We start from the raw sequence: 22,926 nt of genomic DNA on the forward strand, positions 1-22,926 counted from the left end.
GGAATTGGAAGTGTACTTACAATTTATGGCTTTTGCTTGGCAGAATAATTATTGTTCTGTTCTCTGTCATGGAATATATGTGAGAACACTGATAACACTAAACTATACTTTTCCAAATTGACTTTTTTTTATATTACTAAATGACTGCTTATTGAAGAAAGGGAAAAACAGAAAAAATAACCTTCTAATATCTGTTTCTTTCTGGTATATTATTGTCAGTCTTGGTCAGCTTAGCCTTGAGAAAAAAAAATGTAATTCTTCATGACCATTCTGTCCCTATTTTCTTAAAGTACAGAGTGTGGGAAGAGAGAGTCTATCTAGATGTTATCCATGTGCACAGAAAATACAAATATGTAAAACATTTTAATCACTCTATCTAATTGTAATAGAAAATAAATCACTGAAAACAACGTGAGAAGTATTTCAAACCCAATCTAAAATAAAGAATGGTAACAAGAAAACAGGAAACTGCCTGGAACAGGATTTAGTAATAATTCAAGATGTGATTTAGGACTCATAGGTCCCAGCTCTGGAATGACTGCCTTTCTCTGCATGTGATTCCAGACCATTTAGTAAGGAATTCTGTGCATTAGTATTTTATCTTCAAAATGTTCATAGTGTAGACTCATTTACTTTCTTTGAGCCCAGGAGAGGTCCAGGGCCCTCCTCAGAACTAATCAATAAGCTGTACATATTACGGGAGACAAGTTGATGCTATTTGTCTTACTTACTCACTTGGCTGGGAAACAGTGCAGTCAGATCTCATGTTATGTTTGACCGTATCAGAAAAATGGAACCTTTAGATTTGTAAAGGCCCCTTCATAGTTTCGTGCTCTGAGAGATTTTCTTTACATCCTTAAAATTGAAATTTTTAATTGAATAAGTTCTCCCTTCAGAGTGTTTCTTTCCATGGATTCATTATTCCAATAAATATGATATTTAAATTTGCTTGGATATTATTAGCCATAGTTACTCTGATAGTAATCGTGACAGAAGCTGCTACAATGTAGAGATTCTGGATCATTAAGAACCAACTATCTGGAAAGATGGGAATTAGCCATCAAAACAGCATAGTTTGCAAGATAATACCCAATTTTCTCTTTCATATTGGCTTTCCAAATCAGTTCTTACTTTATTTTGGCATGTAAAAATAAAGAAAATTTTAAAATTCTATGACAATGCAAAATAAGAGTACTTAAAAAAAAACCCAGCCACATATTCACTGTGAAGCGAACCATCACCTTTGCCTAGTATATTTTATAGAGTTATCTCCAAGGTATGTAGACTATAAGATTAGTATCCACAGGTTTTAGTTACAAGATCCTACCAGATAGGATAATAAGATAACTTGAATCCTCTTTAAAGTACCTGGTAATTACAATTCTTTATTGAGCACTTATTATAGTTCTTACCATACGGTCTTGAACTAGTAATTTCTTCCCTTAGTAAGTTCAGAACACTTTTGGAGAGATACAAAGTTAAGTAACATTGCAAAAGTAAAAAAAAAAAAAAAATCACTAGGTTTCTTCTATTTTCCCTTATTTATTAAGAAGTTTTTTTTCATCTTAGATCCACATCCCTGATAATAGAACAGATTTCCATGGACACATTTTTAAGTGTATGTTTCTTGATTATTGTTATCTTATAATAATTGATATTGTTTTGCCTTTCTTTGAAATATAAGATATATTCCCATAAAAGTCATATCAAATATTTGAGCTCAATTCTGTTTTGGATCCCAACTCGCAGAATAACAAGATTTAGAGAGTATGATGTGTCAGATTTCCCTAAGAAGATCTGAAGTCAAATTTACAGGAACCCGTGTAATAGAACAAATAACATCATCCACATTCTGTTTAGCAGCAGCTTATTATTTTAAAAAGAACATATGATACTTTTCTTGGGAAACTTAATAAGCTGTCTTTTCCTTAGGTGATTCATACACAAATTGTGGATGAAAACTTTGAAACCTCTTTAATCTTCCATTTACTAGCTAGAATAGATTCTTCTAGAATCTAAATATTTTATAGGTATTACATGTAACTTCTCTCATTGTTATGTAGATTTTAAAGTTGTGCCCTTTGTGTGAACTACCTCAGAGAATAAAGACAATGGAAATCACTTTCACCAATAACACCTGATGCTCTCTACACTGTAAAATCATCAATAGCGTCTTTTAATCTCCTGATATCAGACTGGCTTTTCCACTTGAGGCAGATAAGTTTTGCTATGGTCCTTTGAAACCAGCAAACTGGTAACCAGAACTGGCATGTTTTTCCCAGTCTGAGAGCTACCATCACAAGTCAGCTCAAATATCTCTATTGACTTCAAGTCTTTAAAAGTTTAAAAGGTTTTGCTCATCTTTACATACTTATTTGAGAATATTTTTCCTCCCCCAAATTATCGAGGAAGTCCCAATTTGGTTTAATTCTGAAAAACAATTTAGATAATTTAGCCATATTTCCAATTTATAAAAAGACAAGAACAGCCTTCCATTATTTCCAGATTTCTGTGTCAAGGTTTATCATAGTCAGTTGACCTCATGTGAAGCCATTTAGTTATGCAAGCTTTTCTTTCAGTGTGAATAAATTCTATTTAGGAGTCATTCCATAATATTTGTGTTGAGAATATTATTTTTAAGAAGTAGAGATCAACAAAGATATCATACAGTTTCTAGGAACAAAGTGGAGTCAGAAGCAGAAGTACTTTTTTAAAAAAACTACAATGAGCTGAAATTGTGAAGATATCCCCTTGATGGTAGTGTCCTTCTGCTTTCACAGTAACACTGTTAAATTCTCTGTGATTATGTGATGGTGATATAAGCCCATAAAAAAAGTAATTTCTTTTTCGAGGTACCTCTCTTTTTTTTTTTTTTTGCGGTATGCGGGCCTCTCACTGTTGTGGCCTCTCCCGTTGCGGAGCACAGGCTCCGGATGAGCAGGCTCAGTGGCCATGGCTCACGGGCCCAGCCGCTCCATGGCATGTGGGATCTTCCTGGACTGGGGCACGAACCCGTGTCCCCTGCATCGGCAGGCGGACTCTCAACCACTGCACCACCAGGGAAGCCCGGTACCTCTCTTTTTATGGCAACTAATAAGGATGGTACAATTAAACATGTTAACTGGAGTTCTGAGAAGGATTGTAGTAAAATGTATGGCAGTTTTGTGCTTTACTCATCTTGATGACCTTTAATTTCCCGTATGACAAATCGTGAGGAAATTCAGAGAAGACAGGATTCTGTGAGAAAAATCTCAAAATGGAATCCTACACTTATTTCCCAGCAGCATCAATGGCAACAAGGCTTAACATATGTCACACATTCTTTGTAAATCAGATGTTACTTACACAAGTAGTTCGGGGGAAAAAAATGTGAGAGAAAGTGAGACTTCCTTTCTAGTTAGTATTAAAGGCAGAGTACCAAATCTAAACAAATCAAAGTGAAAATTTTTAAGTACTGTTCAGGACCTATTATGTGTCACTGACAATTTTGCTTCGATCTTCAGAGTCCATCCATCCTTTCCTCCCTCCCTCCACCCCTCCCTCCTTCCCTTCTTTCTTTCCTCCTTCCTTCCTTCTTTCCTCCCCTTCCTCTTTCTTCCTTTTCTTCCCTTTCTTTCATCAAACATTCTTCAGGTGTCTACCAAATGCCAGATACCAGTATATACAGACAGCAGGACCCAGTTCCTGCCCTCATGAAGCTTACAGTCTAATGTTGGAAATGAACTGGAAATCGATGAAATGACAATACACAATGATAAGAGCTTGTGTGAGGCTGGAGAGATGGAGGGTTCAGGGAGGATGGGGCAGGAGAGGGTGGGACTGTATTCTAGACAGTGGGAATACATTTACGCTTAATTTTTAAGGAGGTGAGTTTTCAGAAAGACCTTTCCTAAACCGTTTTGCTTACTTTTGAAAAGAAAATGTCAGTTTACCCAAAAGGATTTTAGCTATGCTAAAAATAATACTAAATTCTGTGTTTTCAAGATCCGACTAAGCTGCTTGGTTGTAGTTGTTTTATATTCTTCTGTTCAAAATGGCAAGAGTCACTTCTTTCCATCCCAGCTGCCATTTCACAAGACCGCAAGCTCCTTTTCCAGGGACAAACTATCTTGGGTGGGAAAACTTAAGGTTGTTGATTCTGTTCTCTGGGTGAATTAGTGTCCTGTCTCTTTTATGTAACTTGAGAAATGGATTGAATTTCAGCTGCATAAAACTATAATTACATTTTCACTATTTTCATGTTCTGTTATCTCAAATAATTAGGGCTTGGGGGAAAAACACCTGGGTCCATTCAGTGTGTTCTAAAGAAAATGCCCACTTAATATCAGTGTGACTACAGAATATGTAAGTTTCTGGAAATGACTGGTTAAAGTTAAATCGCATTTTCTTTTATTTTTTAGTTTTCTTTAAAAATTTTTTATTGGAGTATAGTTGATTTACACTGTTGTGTTAGTTTCTGCTGTACTCAACTTTCTGTACTTTGATTAAACACAGTGAAAGGTGACAAATTTACTAAAAATTTTAACTCTATGAACATGGGCATAGCGATGTGAAAGAAATTGAAATTGTTATGTGAGTCATTAAAAAGACCCACAAATGTATGTTGTCCCTAAGATTTTAAAAGTTGCTGGAACCTGTTGTATAATCACCTAAATTCTTGATTTTATAGCCTCCTCCCTCAAGTTCATTCTGGGGGTGGTGGTTTAGGGACTGGAGACTGGAAAGGGAGATTGAGAGGAAAAGGAAAAGTTTCTCCACTGAACTGTTGTTTTACTCTCCAGTTAATTATTTAAGATGCCTAAGCCTTGCTCTCATATCTTCTTTCACTTGCAGAGGGTTTTTTTTTTTTTCCAGCTACTAATATGTTCTTTCTGGATCATGTTGTTTATGATTAATACCTGAAAACCACACATCACACAGTGGCTATTTACACATCTGGGTAGTCTGAGCAGACACTAAGCTGTGCTCTTCCAACGCTGTTGTTCCCCTTTGACCACATTTATGTGACTCCGTGGTCATTATTCTTTCCTGCTCAGGTGAGGTGCCATAAGTCTTTTCTTGCTCACTCAGGCGTCCCAGAGCCTAAAAGAACACTTGGCAATAATACATTTCTGTGTAATGAATGAATAACTGAAGGAGTGATTGATTGAAGATGTAATCCATAGTCAAAAAAGTGCTCAGGATATATACATCTTCTCAATGCTTGTTCGTTCATTGTCATGTTGTTGGAGACATTGTTTTTGCTTCTTTGTGTATTTGTATGTTTTTTATTTTTTAATTAAAAAAAATGTTATTGGAGTATAGTTGATTTAAAATGTTGTGTGAGTTTCTGCTGTACGGCAAAGTGAAACAGTTATACCTGTACATACATCCACTCTTTTTTAGATTCTTTTCCTATATAGGTCATTACAGAGTATTAAGAGTTCCCTGTGCTATACAGTAGGTCCTTATTTGTTACCTATTTTATATATAGTGGTGTGTATGTGAGACATTGTTTTTGCTGCAGTTTAGTGACTTATCCACAGAATCTCAGGTTTTCTGTTTTACAAAATTTACTTTGAATAGATTATACTTTTTATTCAGGGGGATGTTGTTGTTAAAGAGTATGGCAGATTTTCTTCCCTAATATATCCTATTCCCTATGTTTCTCTTACATCTGACATTGTCATTCCTCCAATGAGAGGAGAGTTCTGTATTCCCACCAGTGAATACCAGCTAGACTTAGTGAATTGTTTCTAAGGGATAGCAGTGCTGGAAGTGACCAGGTGACTTCTGGGAGGCTAGGTCATAAAAGGTGAAACAGCTCCCACCTGACTCTCTTCTCCTTCTGTTGAGACACTTGTCCTTGGAACCTAACCACCCTGCTGTGAGAAAGCCCAGGCCATGTGGGCAGGCCATAAGAAAGTGTTCTAGTCAACAATCCCAACTAAGGCTCAGCCCACAGCCAACCATCCACTATCAGACATATGAGTAAAGGTGTCTACAGATGATTTTAGCTCTTTCAAGCCTTCCAGCTGAGGCTCCAGACATCACAGAGTGGAGAAAGACCATCTTGCTCTAGTCTGTTTGAATTCCATGCCTATATTAAATGGTCATTTTTTGGCCACCACATTTTGGTGCATAATTTTTTTTTTTAATGCAACTATAGTAACTAGAAGATTTAGCTTTTGTTTTATTTATTGAGATATAATTGACATATCATAAAATGTACATTTCAGTGGTTTTAGTATATTCACAAGGTTGTACAGCCATCACTATTGTCTAGTTCCAAAACATTTTCATCACCCTAGAAAGAAGCCCCATACCTGTTAACAGTCTCTCGCCTTCCCCCTAGACTGTGGCAATCATTAGTCTACTTTCTGTCTCTATGGATTTACCTATTCTGAACGTTTCATTTAAATAGAATCATACAATATGTGACCTTTTGTGTCTGGTTTCTTTCACTGAGCATAATGTTTCAAAGTTCACCCATGTTGTAGCATGTATCAGTACTTCATTCCTTTGGATAATATTCTGTTGTATGAATACACTATGTTTTGTTTATATGTTCATCAGTTGATTGACATTTGGCTTGTTCCCACTTTTTGGCTATTGGGAATAATGCTGCTATAAATATTCATGTGCGAGAAGTTTTTGCGAGAAAATATGTTTTAAATTCTCTTGGGGATACAGTAGGAATGGTAGCTTTATGTTTAAGTATTTCAGAATCTGTCAAATTTTTTTCCAAAATGATTGTACTAATTTACATTCTCATCAGCAATGTATGAATTTCTTCACATCTTCACCAATACTTATTTTCTATTATTATTATTGTCATCCGAGTATTAAGTGGTGTCTCGTATTTTCTAATCACTTAATGATGTTCAGCATCTTTTCATGTGCTTATTAGCCATTTGTGTGTCTTCTTAAAAGAAATAACTATTTAAATCTTTTGCTCATTTTAAAATTGGGGTATTTGTCTTTTTATTTTGAGTTTTATGTGTATTTATGTATTCTGGGTATTAGACCCTTATTGAGATTTGCTGTAATTTCTCCCATTCTATAGGTTGTCTTTTCATTTTCTCAGTAGTGTTCTTTGTTGCATAAAAGTTTTAAATTTTTGTGAAGTCTGATTTATCTATGTTTTCTTTGTGCTTTAGGTGTCATATCTGAGAAATCACTGCCTAATTCAATATCATAAAGCATTTCTGCTATGCTTTCTTCTAAAAGTTTTATCTCTCACATTTAAGTTTTTGATTCATTCTGAGTTAATTTTTGAATATAGTGTGAGGGAGGAGGTCCAAATTCAATTATTTATTTATTTTTTGCCTGTGGTTATCCACTGTCTCAGCACCATTTGTTAAAAAAACTATACTTTTCTCCATTGAATTGTATTGGCACCCTTATTGAAAATCTATTGACCAGAGATGTTAAGGTTTATTTCTGGACTCTCTGTTCCATCGATCTATATGTCTATCCTTATGCCAGTACCATATTGTCTTGATTACTGTGGTTTTGTAGTAAGTTTTTCATTTTAAAGTGTAAATTCTCCAACTTTGTTCTTCTTTCTCAAAATTATTTTGGGGAACTCCCTGGCGGTCCAGTGGTTGGGACTCCACGCTTCCAATGCAGGAGGCCTGGGTTCAATCCCTGGTTGGGGAAGTAAGATCCCACAAGCCGTGCAGTGTGGCGAAAAAAAAAAAAAAAAGATTATTATGGCTATTCTGGGACCCTTGCATTTCCTTATAAATTTTAGGATCAGTTTGATAGTTTCTGCAAAAAAAGCAGAATTTTGATAAGGATTGCATTGAATCTATAGATAAATTTGGAAAGTATTGCCATCTTAACAATATTGTCTTCCAATCCATACACAGGAATGTCTTTCTTTTCATTCAGGATTTCTATGATTTTTTCAGCAATGTTTTGTAGTTTTTAATGTATAAATCTTGTACTTCATTAGTTAAATTTCTTCCTAGGTATTTTATTATTTTTGAGGCTATTGTAAGTGGAATTGTTTTATTAATTCATTTTTGGATAATTCATAGCAGTATATAGAAATGCAAGTTTTTTTTTAATTGAAGTATAGTTGATTTACAATGTTGTGTTAGTTTCAGGTGTACAGCAAAATGATTCAGTTATATATATGTGTGTATATATATATTCTTTTTCAAATTCTTTTCAATTATAGGTTATTACAAGATATTGAATACAGTAATTTTTATATGTTGATCTATAACCTGCAAACTCAGTGAACCTGTTTAATTATCACTAACATTTTTGTGGAGTCCTTAGGATTTATTGATACAAGTGGATGTCATTTGTAAATACTTTCACTTCTTTTATTCCAGTTCGTATGTCCTCAATTTCATTGCCCTGACTAGAACCTCTAGCACAATGTTGAATAGAAATGGTGAAAGAAGACATCCTTTCTTGATCTTAGGGCGGAAAGGTTTCAGGTTTTCATCATACATATAATGTTAGATGTAGGTTTTTCACAGACTGCCTTTATCAGGTTGAGGAAGTTCCTTTGTATTCCTAGTTTGTTGACTGCTTATATCATATTGTATTATATATTATATCATACTATATTATATCAAGGGTGTGGGATTTTGTCCAGTGTTTTTTTGTGTGTGTTTATTGAGACAATCATGTTTTTTTTCTCTTTTATTCTATTAATATGATGTATTACAGTGATTGATTTTCGTATGTTGAAACAATCTTGTATTCCTGGGATAAATACCACTGGGTCATGTTTTATAATCCTTTTTATATGCTGCTGGATTTGGTTTCCTAGTTTTTGTTGAGGATTTTTGTATGTGACATTGGTCTATAGTTTTCTTATAATGTCTTTGTGTGGTTTTGATATTGGGATGATACTGGCCTCATAGCATGAGTTGGGAATTGTTCCGTCCTATTTTTGGAAAGGTTTGAGAAGGATTGGAAAATAATATTTGACTCTAGGTGCTTCAAAGGGTTGCTACAGAAAACAAAACCAAAATGAGATATAAACTGTGTGTATTAGTTTCCTGTGGCCGCTGTAACAAATTACTGCCAACTGGGTGGTTTAAAAGAACAAAAATTTATTCTCTTACAGTTCTGCAGATGGGAAGTCTTAAATCAAGCTGCCAGCAGGGCTGCATGCCCTTTGGAGGGCTCTAGGGGAGCATCCATTCTTTGCCTGTTGTAGCATCTGATGGCTGTCGGTATTCCTTGATTTGTGGTTACCTCACTCCAATCTTTGCCTCTGTGGTCACATTGCCTCTTCTTTTTGTCTCAGATCTCTCTCTACCTTTCTCCTATAAGGACATTTGTCATTGGATTTAACAACCACCTGGATTTTACAGGATGTTATCCTCATCTAAAGACCCTTAATTTAATTATACCTGCAAAGACTCTTCTTCCACATAAGATAACATTCACAGGTTCCAGGAATTAGGACATGGACATATCATTTGGGGGGGCCATCATTCAACCTACTATGCTATGTAAAAGCATTTTGTGAACTGTAAAATGATATAAAAATATATATGATGTTGTTATAGTATTGAGTTGGCCAAAAGGTTCGTTCGTTTTTTCGGTTAAGATGATATGGAAAAAGCAAACGAACCTTTTGGCCAACCCAATTTTATAAATGTGAATATGCAAATGTATGGGTTTTCTGTTAAAGGAAGATTCCAAAATAATTAGTATGGATAATACCATAAATGTTTCTAAAATTATTCTATTTCTTTTGTGTCTTTTTGTGGGAATTCAATCCAGTGCTTAACTCCTTATTTTCATCTTAGTCTAATAAATTTTTTAATATTCAATTTTTAAAAATTCAAGATCAATACCATTTAGTTATTAAAAAGCCAGGCATTACAGAAGTATATGCAGGAAAAAGCAAATGCACATCCTTTGACAAGCATACACATTACTTTCTCCACCCTCTTGCCCATGATGGCAGATTCTCAGACCCAACCTCCTTCTAGAGGAAACCAGTTTGGCAAATATTCTTCCAGATGTTCATGACTTTGATATCTATCTATCTCATTCATTTGAAGGATTGTATACTGTTCCAGAGCATGGACAAACTTATGTTTAAACATTTTATTATGATGAACATTTAAATTATATTCAGTAAATAAAATTGATCACCTTTAGCGTATATATGGTCAATATTCTGTTGTTTTTTTTTCCTTTTGGGATTGGTGTGTTTATGTACTTTGTCCGGTGTTCTACTGGGTTGCTTTTTTTTCTATTGATGTCTAGGAATTCTTTGAATTAGCAATATCAACTGTCTCTCTAGAGAAATATAGACTGCTTAAGTTCTAATTCTGTCGCATTTCTGCTTGCTGCCTTTCTATTAAATTTGAAAATAACCTTATATGAAAGTAAAAATTTATTAGTGCTTTAAATGTAATATAATTATGACACCTTTAATGAACTACACTCTACTATGTATGTATATCAGTACATACTTTGTGGTTGTGATAGATGAAATATCTGAATAGAAGAGTCAAGTATTTAAAAATATCTGGATACCTTGATAATTTACATCATCCAGAATAAATATAAGGGGGCAGTTTGACGAAGTAATTAACATCACTGTCTTTGCTAGCAAATGAACTTCAGTATTCCCCTGAGCTGTGTTACTGTATCTATCTAAACTTTTTAATTTTTGCCTGTAAAATGGGTGTAATTATCTACTTTAAGAGGTGGTTATAAAGATTATATAAGATAAACCGTGAACAGAATTTTGCACAGTGCACAACACATAGAATCCATATAGTAAATGGTAGATACTGTAATATTCTTATTGGTAAGATTAAATCTGTACATTTGGCTATAATTTTCAGATTCCAAAAAGCATATTTCACCAATACTAAGTTCTGTCTCCATTTTCTTCACTTAATCTCAGAAAAGCAGATTGATACATCTGAAACTTAAACCTACAAGTTCAGATCAACTCATTTAATCCTCATAATAACCGTCAAATACAATTTGAGTACACCATGACTGTGGCGTGCTCAGATTGTATTTGCACGTAAGATGATGAGCCCAAAGAAATACTCTTGTTACTAAGTTGGTACCAAATTCTGTCAGGTCTCCTGCCTTGGTGGTTAGACTAAAATTGTGATCCAGTACCCAACTGGCTAGGTAACAGCCCCCTAGACACTGCCACAGAGAGCCTAGAAGATTTCAATTCAGTAGAAGGAAGAAGGGCTTGGGAATCTATACTTTTAAAAAGCTCTCTAGCTGATTCTGATGGGCAGTGGCTTTTGGAAACCACGGTAGTAAAGCAGGTGAAACCTCCCTCCTCCCAGTCTATATTTTCTCTTTTCTGTTGCAGTACCTGACTTTTAAGCTTTATAAGGGTTAGCTGGAGGTAACCCAGGAAAGAAAAAAAAAGTACTGCAATGGGAAGCAAAGGACAACCAAGAGAGCCAAAGAGCATTTGTTCTTATCTATCTTTTTTTTTCCTTTTCTCTTTAGAATTTCACCCGCTAACAAACTGTGTCCATTAAGTGCTTTTCTGACCCTTGAAAAGATAATACCTTTTTTCTTCTCTTTAGTGGTGGCATGTGTGGAGAGAGGAAAGGGAGAAGAGCTTCAAGTTTGATAAGAAAACTTGGGATCACCTAGTTTAACCATATGTACAGGCTTTGATCCTATTTCAGGAAGTTGAAACACAAACTAGTAAAGCAAGTGACTAAGGCTGATTTGTTCTAACGCTGCTGCCAGGGATCTAGCATTTGGAACTACTATAGGAACCACACCTATGACCACTATGGGACAAAAATATTGGCAGGAGAATGACACTGGAAATTGTGACTGGTTAATCAGATAAAGCATATGCGATGATAAAGAGCTTCCTCTGTATCAGGCACTGATACAAAGACTTTACATGTGTTGACTCATTTAATCCTCATAATAACCCTATAAGATAGATTAATTGTATTTCATTTAAAAATCTGTGAAAGCTGTTGGACCTAAAGGAAAACAGATATGTGAAAAGAGTACAGAAGTCCATTGAAATCAAAGTCTTCAGAGTTAAATGGGGAAGACAATTACTTATCCTAAGGACCAAAGAAATGCAAAATCCATTCGAGGAGGTGACAAACTTCCTAAAGCGACCTAAGGCAGCAGATTTCCCAGGGCACCAGTGAAACCAGGAGGACTGAAATCTCTGTCACAGACTATCATTAGAGCTCACCTTGTTCCAAGGAGACTCCAGTCACTGTTCTGGCCCAAATCTCTGGTTATTATGCATTTTCATTTGGCTGATGCGACAGCACCCCTGCCCTCTGCAAACACATCTTGAATTGTTTGGGATGGCATAATACTTCTTTCCTTGAGTTAATATCTTTCAATTCTAAGAAATTTAGAATTAAATTTAGAAATATTTAGAATTAAACCTGCAGTGTTAATATGTTTGTGTTAAGAAGTCTGTTCATATTTACAGGGATTTAAGATCATTTGGACTTTGAAGTAGTAGGTCAGCCTTGGAATTCTCATTTAAAATTTTTATTATATGTATAAACAGTATTAAAATATTTTTAAAACTCTAGTGTATAATACACCATATTTTAATGTTTTGTCATTAGCTTGATAAAAACTACTTAAGCACCTGAGAAGATTCACTAGTCAGGCAAATGAAGTACTTTAAAAAGAAACTGAAAAATTAATTTATAGATGCAGATTTGAACATGTTTAACTAAGTTTTTGAGACCAGATATTGTTTAACTCTCCCCTATAATTGTTAAAATGTGCTAAATTTTTCATAGGATGTCTTGTAAGCTATACTTAAAGCTTAAGGTAGACATGTATTCATAACTTTAATTAAGCAGTAGTGTTCAAAACGAAAGTAAACCTCTGAATAAATTTTCTGTCATAAAAGCTACATTCTTGGGCATCAGAAAACTCATATTTAACAAAAATAAGAATGACATAAAACTCTGTTGAAGAATTAAAGCTCCTATCCTCTTTCCCTTGAGAAAATGTTGTAGGAAGAATATATTTTATGTAATCAGTGGAGAATAGCAAATAACTGTCACTGATTCACATGGCAGTTTACAATGGCCACCCTACCTCCTACCTCACTCCTCCCAGATCCAGCTTCAAATGGCAGGGCCTCTAATGTGGTTTCCCCAGAACCCGGAAATCTTATGTGGCTGTCTTTTTTGTTATTGGTCTGCTTGAACTCCATAACTCGGGGCATGCAGGCAAGAGAAAGGAAGAAGGAGGGAAGAAGGCCACGCCCACTTACATTACAGAAGATGCCCATCAGACTTTGCTTACATTCCATTAGCCAGTATTAAATCATATGCTACCCCATGTGCAAGAGGAAGCTGCAAAATGTAGTCTTTATTCGGGGCAGCCATGTGCCCAGTTAAAATTAAAAGTTCTGCTATTAAGGAAGAAGGGACCGGATTTGGGGCATAAGAGGCTTTTAGGTTGAGTTCTTAGATGCTCTTCATGGGGACTGTCAGATCTCCTACAGTTTAGGTCAAATTTTGTAGAATAAAACATATACAGCTTTTACAAGATCCCCAAACTCTTTCATGATGAAAAACTTTAAGAATCAGTGTCTTACATATAATTTTAAATCTGTATTCAGTTTAAAATAAATATTGTACAAATGTCTATTTTTCATTATGTCTAATGAATTTTGTAACTATCAATGGTAATATACCCAAGTTCATATTATGTACGCAAGTACTCCATGAACGTTACAAAATAGAGTTTCAAAAAGCTAAAGACTGGGAGGTAAACAAAGATCTTTAAACCTGGGAAGAATATGTAAAGAAAAGATGATTCACACACTTCTTGCTCATCAATTATTATGAGAGTGTGTTTGCTTTTTGTCTCTTACAATTTATAACCTAGGTTGGTTTTTAACTCAATATATTTAGTAATCAAATAAAAGCAAATTAAAAGAACAAAGTGTTATTTATTCATCCTTAAAGTCAACAAAATAATGAAAACAGTTAACTCTGATATTTTGTGGCAGAATATAACTGCTGTGATCATTTTGGAAGACAGTTTCGCAATATATAAAACAGACAAATATTTTGATTAACAGAATTTCTCTGGAAATGATACAAAAGAATTTAAAAAGATAAAAAATATAAAAGAATATATTTGTTATAGCATTTTAAAATAGCAGCCAAAAATTGGAAACCACCCAAATATCCAGCCATAAGAGAATAGTTTTGCAAATCCGATACATCAACAAGGAAAACTTATGTAACTGTTCAGAGTGATAATTATGAAGCTTTTATAAATAGCATCAAAAATTACAATGGTATATCAAATTAAAAAGACACAATAGAGAATTATACACAAAAACCTATATAAGCAACAGCTGTATAGTAATATACAAAAGCAAAAAGTTGCATTAAAATATAATTTTTTCTATATTTTAACTTATTATTGAAGGAGCTGACCTTTGTAATTGGATTGGATGCATACATACTTTAAAAATCACTGATGGGAGGTCACTAAAGCACCAGATATGCCTTCAAGGAATCTTACATAATTTCATGTAATAGCTGTACAACTAATGAAAACACCTAAAAGGGAGCATTTGGGCATTCAAAAAAACTAGTTGAGCCAGGTTGGTATAATGCCCTTAGGTAAATTAACTTCATTGTTCTACTCTGTGGTAAAAGTCCTAGTCCCGTGATATTCTAGGCAGGTGTTTTAGTATTCACCCACGTATAGGATTATCAGTTTGTACTCTGACCCTCTCCACCCTTCCCATGTTATATTGTGCAAATCAAAAAGTTCATAATAAGTACTCTTAGTCTTATGTTTTTGAAGGCTTTAAATTTAAACTTCTTAAACAGGAGAAAACAAGAAAAACAAAAATACAAGAAAAAAACCTTTTTTCTTGGTATATAATAAGAGTAACCCCTCTCATATTCTGCCCTCATTCCTACACACGCTTTTACCTCCCATGTTTTTATTGTAGTAAATTATACATCACATGAAATGACCATCTTAACCATTTGAAGTGTACAGTGGTATTAAATATATTCATTCCTACACACACTTTTAAAGATTTTCTATGACCTTAATATGTACTTTGTTAATTCACTCAGCAATTGGTTAAACTAGAGGAAGGTGTTATAAGGTTTGAATCTGTAAGTTTCCAGATGTTGAAATGGTATTTATCTCTTTTGATGTTGAGAACTTGTCAACTTCTCAGGAAGATTTCTCTGACTTCTCATCAAAACTACTAGGCAAATCCTCCAAGAGCAGTCTCATTCTGCTTCAACTGACTCTTTCTAGAAGAGCAAAGGCAGAGGTGAACCTTTCTCAGTCAAGTCATTAAGTGCCTTCCATGCACCAAACACTGTGTTAGAAGCATTTGTACACAAAACCCTTATTATAGCAACAGTCCGCTGATGTAGGTGGCATTATCCACATGTTACAGATGAGGAAACTGAAGCTCTGCGATTTTAAGAGGCTTGGCCAGGATGTGGAGGAACTAGGATTTCAATCCAAAGCTTTGGTCTCCAGGCCCACTGAGGGCTCTACCCACCACAGCTACCCTCTCAGATGCTTGAGTCTCTTCCAAGCACATCCAGATGTGGAGAGCACACAGGCTGACTCCCAAAATGCTGCACACAGGAGAATGTTCCAGATACAACTTTTTTTTTTTCCTCACCACTTTTAACTCTTTGGCGTTCATCACTTAAAAATGACAACCCCTGAAGGTGGAGGTGGATTACATCTTAATTGTTATATTCTAAGACTAATTCCTTTCTGGATCATACTGTGGGCTCTAGTAGATTTTTCCCTTGTGTGATTGTATCTGTTCAACTAGGACATGAAGAGCAAATCTGCAGGAAGTAGGTTATAGGTATAGTATATATAGATCCTGGATGCTTATACCTGTACTGATATCAATATAGATATATAGAGAGAGATTATACAGAGTATATATACAGAGGTCTGGTACTGACACAAGGGCTGAGGTGCCCACACTTTAGACTACAATTCCTCAGATTCTAGAAAGACCAGAGTCTTAGGACTATAAGAATTCTTCAGGATCTTAAGTTAGCTGAAGAGAGGTTAGAGTTTGAAATAGCTGTGTGTGTGTATATAAATATATGCATATACAATTGACCCTTGAACAACAGAGGTTTAAACTGAGCAGGCCCGTTTATAGGCAGATCTTTTTCAATAGTAAATAACTACAGTGTTACAATGATACGAAGTTGTTTGAATCCCCAGATGTGAAACCTGAAATACAGAGGAACCGCGTATACTGAGAGTGGACTGTAAGTTATAAGTGGATTTTCAACTTGGCAGTGGGTGGGAGCCCCTGATGCCTGTGTTATTCAAGGGTCGACTGTATACATCTTTGCTAGCCGGGACCTTAGGATATAAACTCTTCAGAGTAACTGACTCTTCCAGTTAGCTAAGGGGTGGATTCTTTTTTAAAAAACAACTTTTCCTTTTTTTCTTTTTAATGTTTTGGACAAAAATCTACAACATACTGCATATTTGCTGCTGCTGTTTTAGGCTCACATTTTTCGGTGATGGTGATTTGTCTGTCACTGAGTTAAGCACACCACCTGTGCTGTCATTTAATCCCCACTCCCAATTTATGAGGTAGGTACTATCACCATCGTTTTACCAAAGAGCCTGAGGTTTGAAGAAGTCGAGGGACTTCGTCAAGTTTTCATAACTAGGAAGGAGTGAAGCCAGGATTGAAACTGGTCCTCTGACCACCTGACCCCCAAACTTGTTTAATCACATCAATATATTGTCTCTCTGAATAATCTAAGTCTTCATGGTGATTCTACCTTCTAAAATTAAATGTCGAGTTGACCTGCATCATAATAGAGTGGGACCATCTGGGCTCAAGACCACAATAGTACAACAATATATATTACAATATATACATTGTAATTTATACTCTTTTTTTTTATTGAAGTATAGTTGATTTACAATGTTGTGTTAATTTCTGCTGTACAGCAAAGTGATTAGTTATACATATATATAATACATATATATATTCTTTTCCATTATGGTTTATTACAGGATATTGAATATAGTTCCCTGTGCTCTACAGTAGGACCTTGTTGTTTATCTATTTTATATATAGTAGTTCGTATCTGCCAATCCCAAAGGAATATTGTACTCTTGAGACACTGAAGATAGGTACAAATAGTCACCGTTTGTATCTGTATTCAGACTACAATGCCGTTTGGGTTCATGACACTTAAATTTTTCTTTTCTATGCCCTCTTTTGCTGAGCACGTAGCCTTTTGTGGTCCAAAGCATGTGGTTTGCAGAGTTAGAGAGATGTATTCATTTCTAGCTCTGACACATACTAGCAGTGTGGTCTCACTTTCTTCATCTGTAAAATGGGTGTAGTATTGCCTACACTGAAGAGAATGAAAAGAGACAGTGTAGCTAAGTGTCTGACACACTGACTGGCGAGCAGTAAGTTCTCAACCAATAGCACGGTATTATTATAGCCTATCACTGCTGTCAGGTGGCTAACCATAATTTCTCACTGCTATCAGTGTTCCTGTTATATCTGGCTCTTTCACTAATTTGTAGAGTCTAATCTGTTGGGGCTTAGAAAACAGTTCCTGTATTGGTAACATAGCAGAATGGACTTGTGCAAGATATTGGCACTGAGATGAAGGTGCAAAGTCAAGCCAGGAACCAAACAGGGGTGGAAATGCTGAGAAAACATGGACAACATTCCAAAGCACAGTCCATGCAGTTGAAACAGAATCAGGGACGTGACTGGGGCCAGACACTGGGGTAGCACAGAGATACCAATGGGAGAGCCAAAGTCCACGGCTCAGTCTGGGGTTACGAGCTGACGGGAGCCAAGCTGAAGATAAAGCACAGAGGCGTGGGGCAGGCAGGCCTGACTGGGAGTACTTCTTGTAGCCAGCAGCTTGTGCTAATGTTCCTTTTGGAGGCCTAGAGCTTTTCCACAAGTATACTTTGATTTTTTTTTATAGGTGCAACTCTCCAAGAAGAGCATCGCTTAATCAGAATATAAACTTTTTAGATCTGAAGTTAAGGTGCATAGACGCTGAGGCAAGATTGAGGGAATATTTCTTTAAATAAGATAAATAAAAAGTAATTTTAATGTGCCCATTTTGTTTGACTGACTTTGATCTCTTTTATTTATCAGTAGGGTTTTTTTTTAATTGTATAGTTGATTTATAATGTTGTGTTAGTTTCAGGTGTACAGCAAAGTGATTCAAATATATATGTGTGTATATATATATATTTTTTTCAGATTCTTTCCCTTATAGGTTATTACAAAATATTGAGTATAGTTCCCTGCGCTATACAGTAGGTCCTTGCTGGTTATCTATTTTATATATACTAGTGTGTATATGTTGATCCCAAACTCCTAATTTATCCCTCCCACCACTTTCCCCTTTGGTAACCATAAGTTTGTTTTCTATGTCTGTGGGTGTATTTCTGTTTTGTATATAAGTTCATTTGTATCATTTTTAAAAATTAGATTCTACATATAAGTGATGTCATATGACATTTGCCTTTCTCTGTCTGGCTTACTACACTTAGTATGATAATCTCTAGGTCTAACCACTTTGCTGCAAATGGCATTATTGCTTTCTTTTTTATGACTAATATTCCATTGTATATGTGTACCGTATCTTCTCTATCCATTCAGTGGGCATTTACGTTGCTTCCGTGTCTCGGCTATTATAAATAGAGCTGCAGTGAACACTGGGGTGCATGTATCTCTTCAAATTATGGTTTTCTCTGGATATATGACCAGCTTTTTCTTTTCTTTTCTTTTTTTTTTTTTTTTGCGGTACGCGGTCCTCTCACTGTTGTGGCCTCTCCAGCTGTGGAGCACAGGCTCCAGAGGCGCAGGCTCAGCGGCCATGGCTCACGGGCCCAGCCGCTCCGCGGCATGTGAGATCTTCCCGGACCGGGGCACGGACCCGTGTCCCCTGCATCGGCAGGCGGACTCTCAACCACTGCGCCACCAGGGAAGCCCTATATGCCCAGCTTTTTAACGAAGTCACAGACAAAATGAATTTTCTTGCTCACATGATGTATAAATAGGGTTGCCAGTAAAATAAGAATGCCCAGATAAATCTGAATTTAAGAAAAATAATGGATAAAATTTTTAGAATAAGTTTGTTCCAAATATTGCATGGGATGTATTTATGCTAAGAAATTATCCATTATTTACGTGAAATTAAAATTTAATTGGGTATCTTTTTTTTTTTTAGGTTTTTTTGCTTTTTCTCATTCTGGAGACTATACATGACTGACTATAATAACATGAATAGTAGTTAAAAATTATTGAATACTTCCAGGAACAGTGATATATTTTAATGGGCATTATTTTCCTTCTTACAACTGGTAAATGAGGTACAACTATTGTTGTCATTTTACCAGTCATGAAACTGGGGCTTGAAAGATTCTTTTCTAATAGTTTGCAAATGGCAGAACTAGAATTCAAACTCAGATCTGTCTGACCTTAGAGCCTTAAATAACAAGCACCCTCTTTTATTTAAATCTACACATAGAATCTGAGTCTGTGGCTGAGAAGGTAAGTACACGCGTACTGGCTTTCTGTGATATTTGGATGTCTGGATTCTGGCTACAATCGTCATTCATTATACCTGATGAGGTACTCACAAAATGCCACCATTTAACCTCTCTGTATGTTTTCTCTGATTAAAAAGAGAAGACCCATTTCTGATTGTGCAAGTTCAGAGAGGTATGTTACTGGGTTTTCTTAGCAGATGCTCATTTTCCTGTGCAGTTTGAGGCTGTGTCCAAGTGACTCAAAGAAAGCCTTCCAACCACTGTGGGTTGATGAGTCCCTGCAATACTTCATAGCAACAATCTCACTTTCTTATTCATTTTGGTTAATAACCAAGCCTGGGGAACTCTGCTGGGCAAACATCGGTTTAACGTGGCTAGATTGGCCACCTTCCAGAAGCTAATTGTTGGCAATTCTCCCTTGCTATTAAATATTAATTATTGCAAGTAGGTGAAGCTAATAAAACCGCTTAAGAAAATGGATGTCATGTTATCACACCTAATGATGCTGTGTTGGTGCCCAGCCTTCCGTGTGTTTTGGGAGTTGGGGATTTTGGCCTATTTACCACAACTAACCTCTTTTAAATAGTTATTTAATCACTGGAAACCAAACTGCTACCATGTAAGTTGGAAAACTCCATTGACTGATTTCTAGAGGATGTATCATCAAGGACCAGAATTGAAAAACTACAATTTACACCCCCGTTACCTCTTCTGTTGTTATTAACTTCTATTGGCAAAACAGGCTGGAGACATTTAGTATTAAAGTGACTAAGGCAATCATATAAAAGGCTTTCAAATAATGCCCAGCAAATGTATTATTTATTGCATTTAACAGTAAGGATTTAAGGCAATTCAGGAGCTCATTATCATTAAGTAAGAGATCATTATCTCAGGAGATACTATAGAGAAACATTAGTTTTAAATTATTTTTTAAAAAAGAAGTTGTGTTAGCTAATTCCTCAAAAAACAAAAGCAGTGGAAAAACTTAATCCATTAAAAAAAGGTTCATTCTTTTTTTGGTTGCATGATATATTTATACTCATTCATGTCCTTTTATGCAAAAGGCCATCAGTATTCCAGTTATCATTTTATTGCCATTTGCCTCTTTAAATAGACCACAGGAAAAAAAAATCAGAATTTTATCTCTTGAGCTCTGGTTTCATATTTGAAAATACAGGCAACTGAAATCATTTTCAACTAATGAAGTCTTGTATAGAAACATTCAGATGATTCACTGGATTTTTCACTCTTCATATGGATATTTGAATTTTATGTCAGTGCCGTCACAGCTTGACTTTACCGTGATAAACTCTGGCAAGATGCAAGTATCTCTCATATGACATCAAAGTGCTTGAAGGGAAATGAGTGTACCAGTTTCTCTGATGCAAAAATCTGACTGGATCTGAGACAGCTATTGTGAGATCTTCAAAATAAACCATCAAAATATAGAAATTAGGAATTCGTGATACAAGAAAAGTAATTCTTTTCTCAAATTCTCTAGGCACCAAGTAAGCAAAAGTGTCTTGAAACTTGTAAGCTTGATTATCAGGAGGTTGGGAAGACATGTAGTCCTATTATGATTACCTCAAACATCATGAAAGACTTTATAAGCTTCTTAGAGGTCATCCCTTGCATTCTTTTTAAGTACATTTTTAAACTCTGAAGACAATGGTGTTTGCACACTAAAGCACATGACATTTAATTTCATTGGGTTAACTTGACACAATCGACTACAAAGCAATACTTTTTAATAATCAGTGTTTAAAGAGTTTAAAGAAAAAAATGCCAATGGGTGCCAACATCAGAAAATTGAGGATAACAAATGGGAACACTGGGTACAAGTCAGTGATAGAGTCACAGTCATCTTAGTGCTTTCTGAGAGCTCACCATCTTTTCTAGCTCCCCTGCCTTCTATTTTAAACAATATCATTATAAAATTCCAAATTGTAGGATCGTTGATTTTATTTCAGTATTTGGAGAAACCAAAAAGAAAAATAAAGGATACACAGTATTCTAATCTCTTGCAATGAAGTTATTTTTTAATGCAGTTTTTAAAAATTGAAGTATATTTGATTTACAATGTTGTATTAGTTTCAGGTGTGATTCAGTTTTATATATATATATATATATATATATATATATATATATTCAGATTCTTTTCCATTATAGGTTATTACAAGGTATCGAATGTAGTTCCCTGTGCTATACAGTAAATCCTTGTTGTTTATTATATATAGTGGCGTCTATCTGTTAATCCCATACTCCTGATTTACCCTTCCCCGCCTTTTCCCTTTGGTAACTATAAGTTTGTTTTCTATTTCTGTGGGTCTGTTTCTGTTTTGTAAATAAGTTCATTTGTATTATTTTTAGATTCTACATATAAGTAATATTATATAATATTTGTTTTTCTCTGACTTCAATTAGTATGATATTCTCTAGGTCCATCCATATTGCAAATGGCAGTATTTCTTTTTTATGGCTGAGTATTATTCCATTGTATATATATACCACATCTTCTTTATCCATTCATCTGTTGATGGACACCTAGGTTGCTTCCATGTCTTGGCTATTGTAAATAGTCAAGGCAATATTTTTTAATGAAGAGGAATTAACCCACAAATTATGTTTTTTTTCACAGTTAATGAATTAACATTTAAGAACTCTATATGAAGGGGGTAAATATTTACACATTTAACCCCAAATCTTTATCATCTCTCTATTTTCATGCAATGAATGAGTTCTCTCTAAGACAATATTAGAAAATCTTTTAAAAAATTATTTTATTATGGAAAATCTCAAGCATATACAAAAGGAGAGAACTGTAAATGAACCCAGTGTAATTTTTGTCCAAATTGACCAGTTGTCAATATATGACTGATCTTTTCATCTGTTCTGTCAACTACTCATCTTCTCTCTGCCCCATTATGTTAAATCCCTGACATTACATTGTTTCTTCTGTAAACATTTTATTTCTTTAAGACAAATACTCTTAAACAAACCCATAATTCTATTGTCAAATCTTAAAAAGAGCAATAATTTGCTAGAATCATCAAATATCCAGTTCACATTTCTCATATTTTCCCCCCAGCTTTTAAATTTGAAATAGGATCAGATAAAGCACATACACTGTTGTTTTTTAATATGTCTTTTAAGTTTCTTTAGTGTAATTTTTGGCATAAAGGTGGTCGTAGACATATTCTCTTATACAGTGACCTTTGCCTTACTACTGAGGTGGTTAAAGTAAAGCACAATGTTTTAAGACTGATAGTTTATCTATGTAGTATCAAGTAAAACAATTTTATGACATCTGAGTCTAAGCATTTTTTACTCAAAAAATCTGGTTGATTTATTTCTTCTTTTTATTCAAAATTTTTTATTGTGTACATGCAG

This window comes from Delphinapterus leucas, chromosome 11 (assembly GCF_059928025.1).
Source record: "Delphinapterus leucas isolate spDelLeu-1000000601 "Yukka" chromosome 11, BTC_Dleu_Yukka2, whole genome shotgun sequence".
Taxonomy (NCBI): domain Eukaryota; kingdom Metazoa; phylum Chordata; class Mammalia; order Artiodactyla; family Monodontidae; genus Delphinapterus; species Delphinapterus leucas.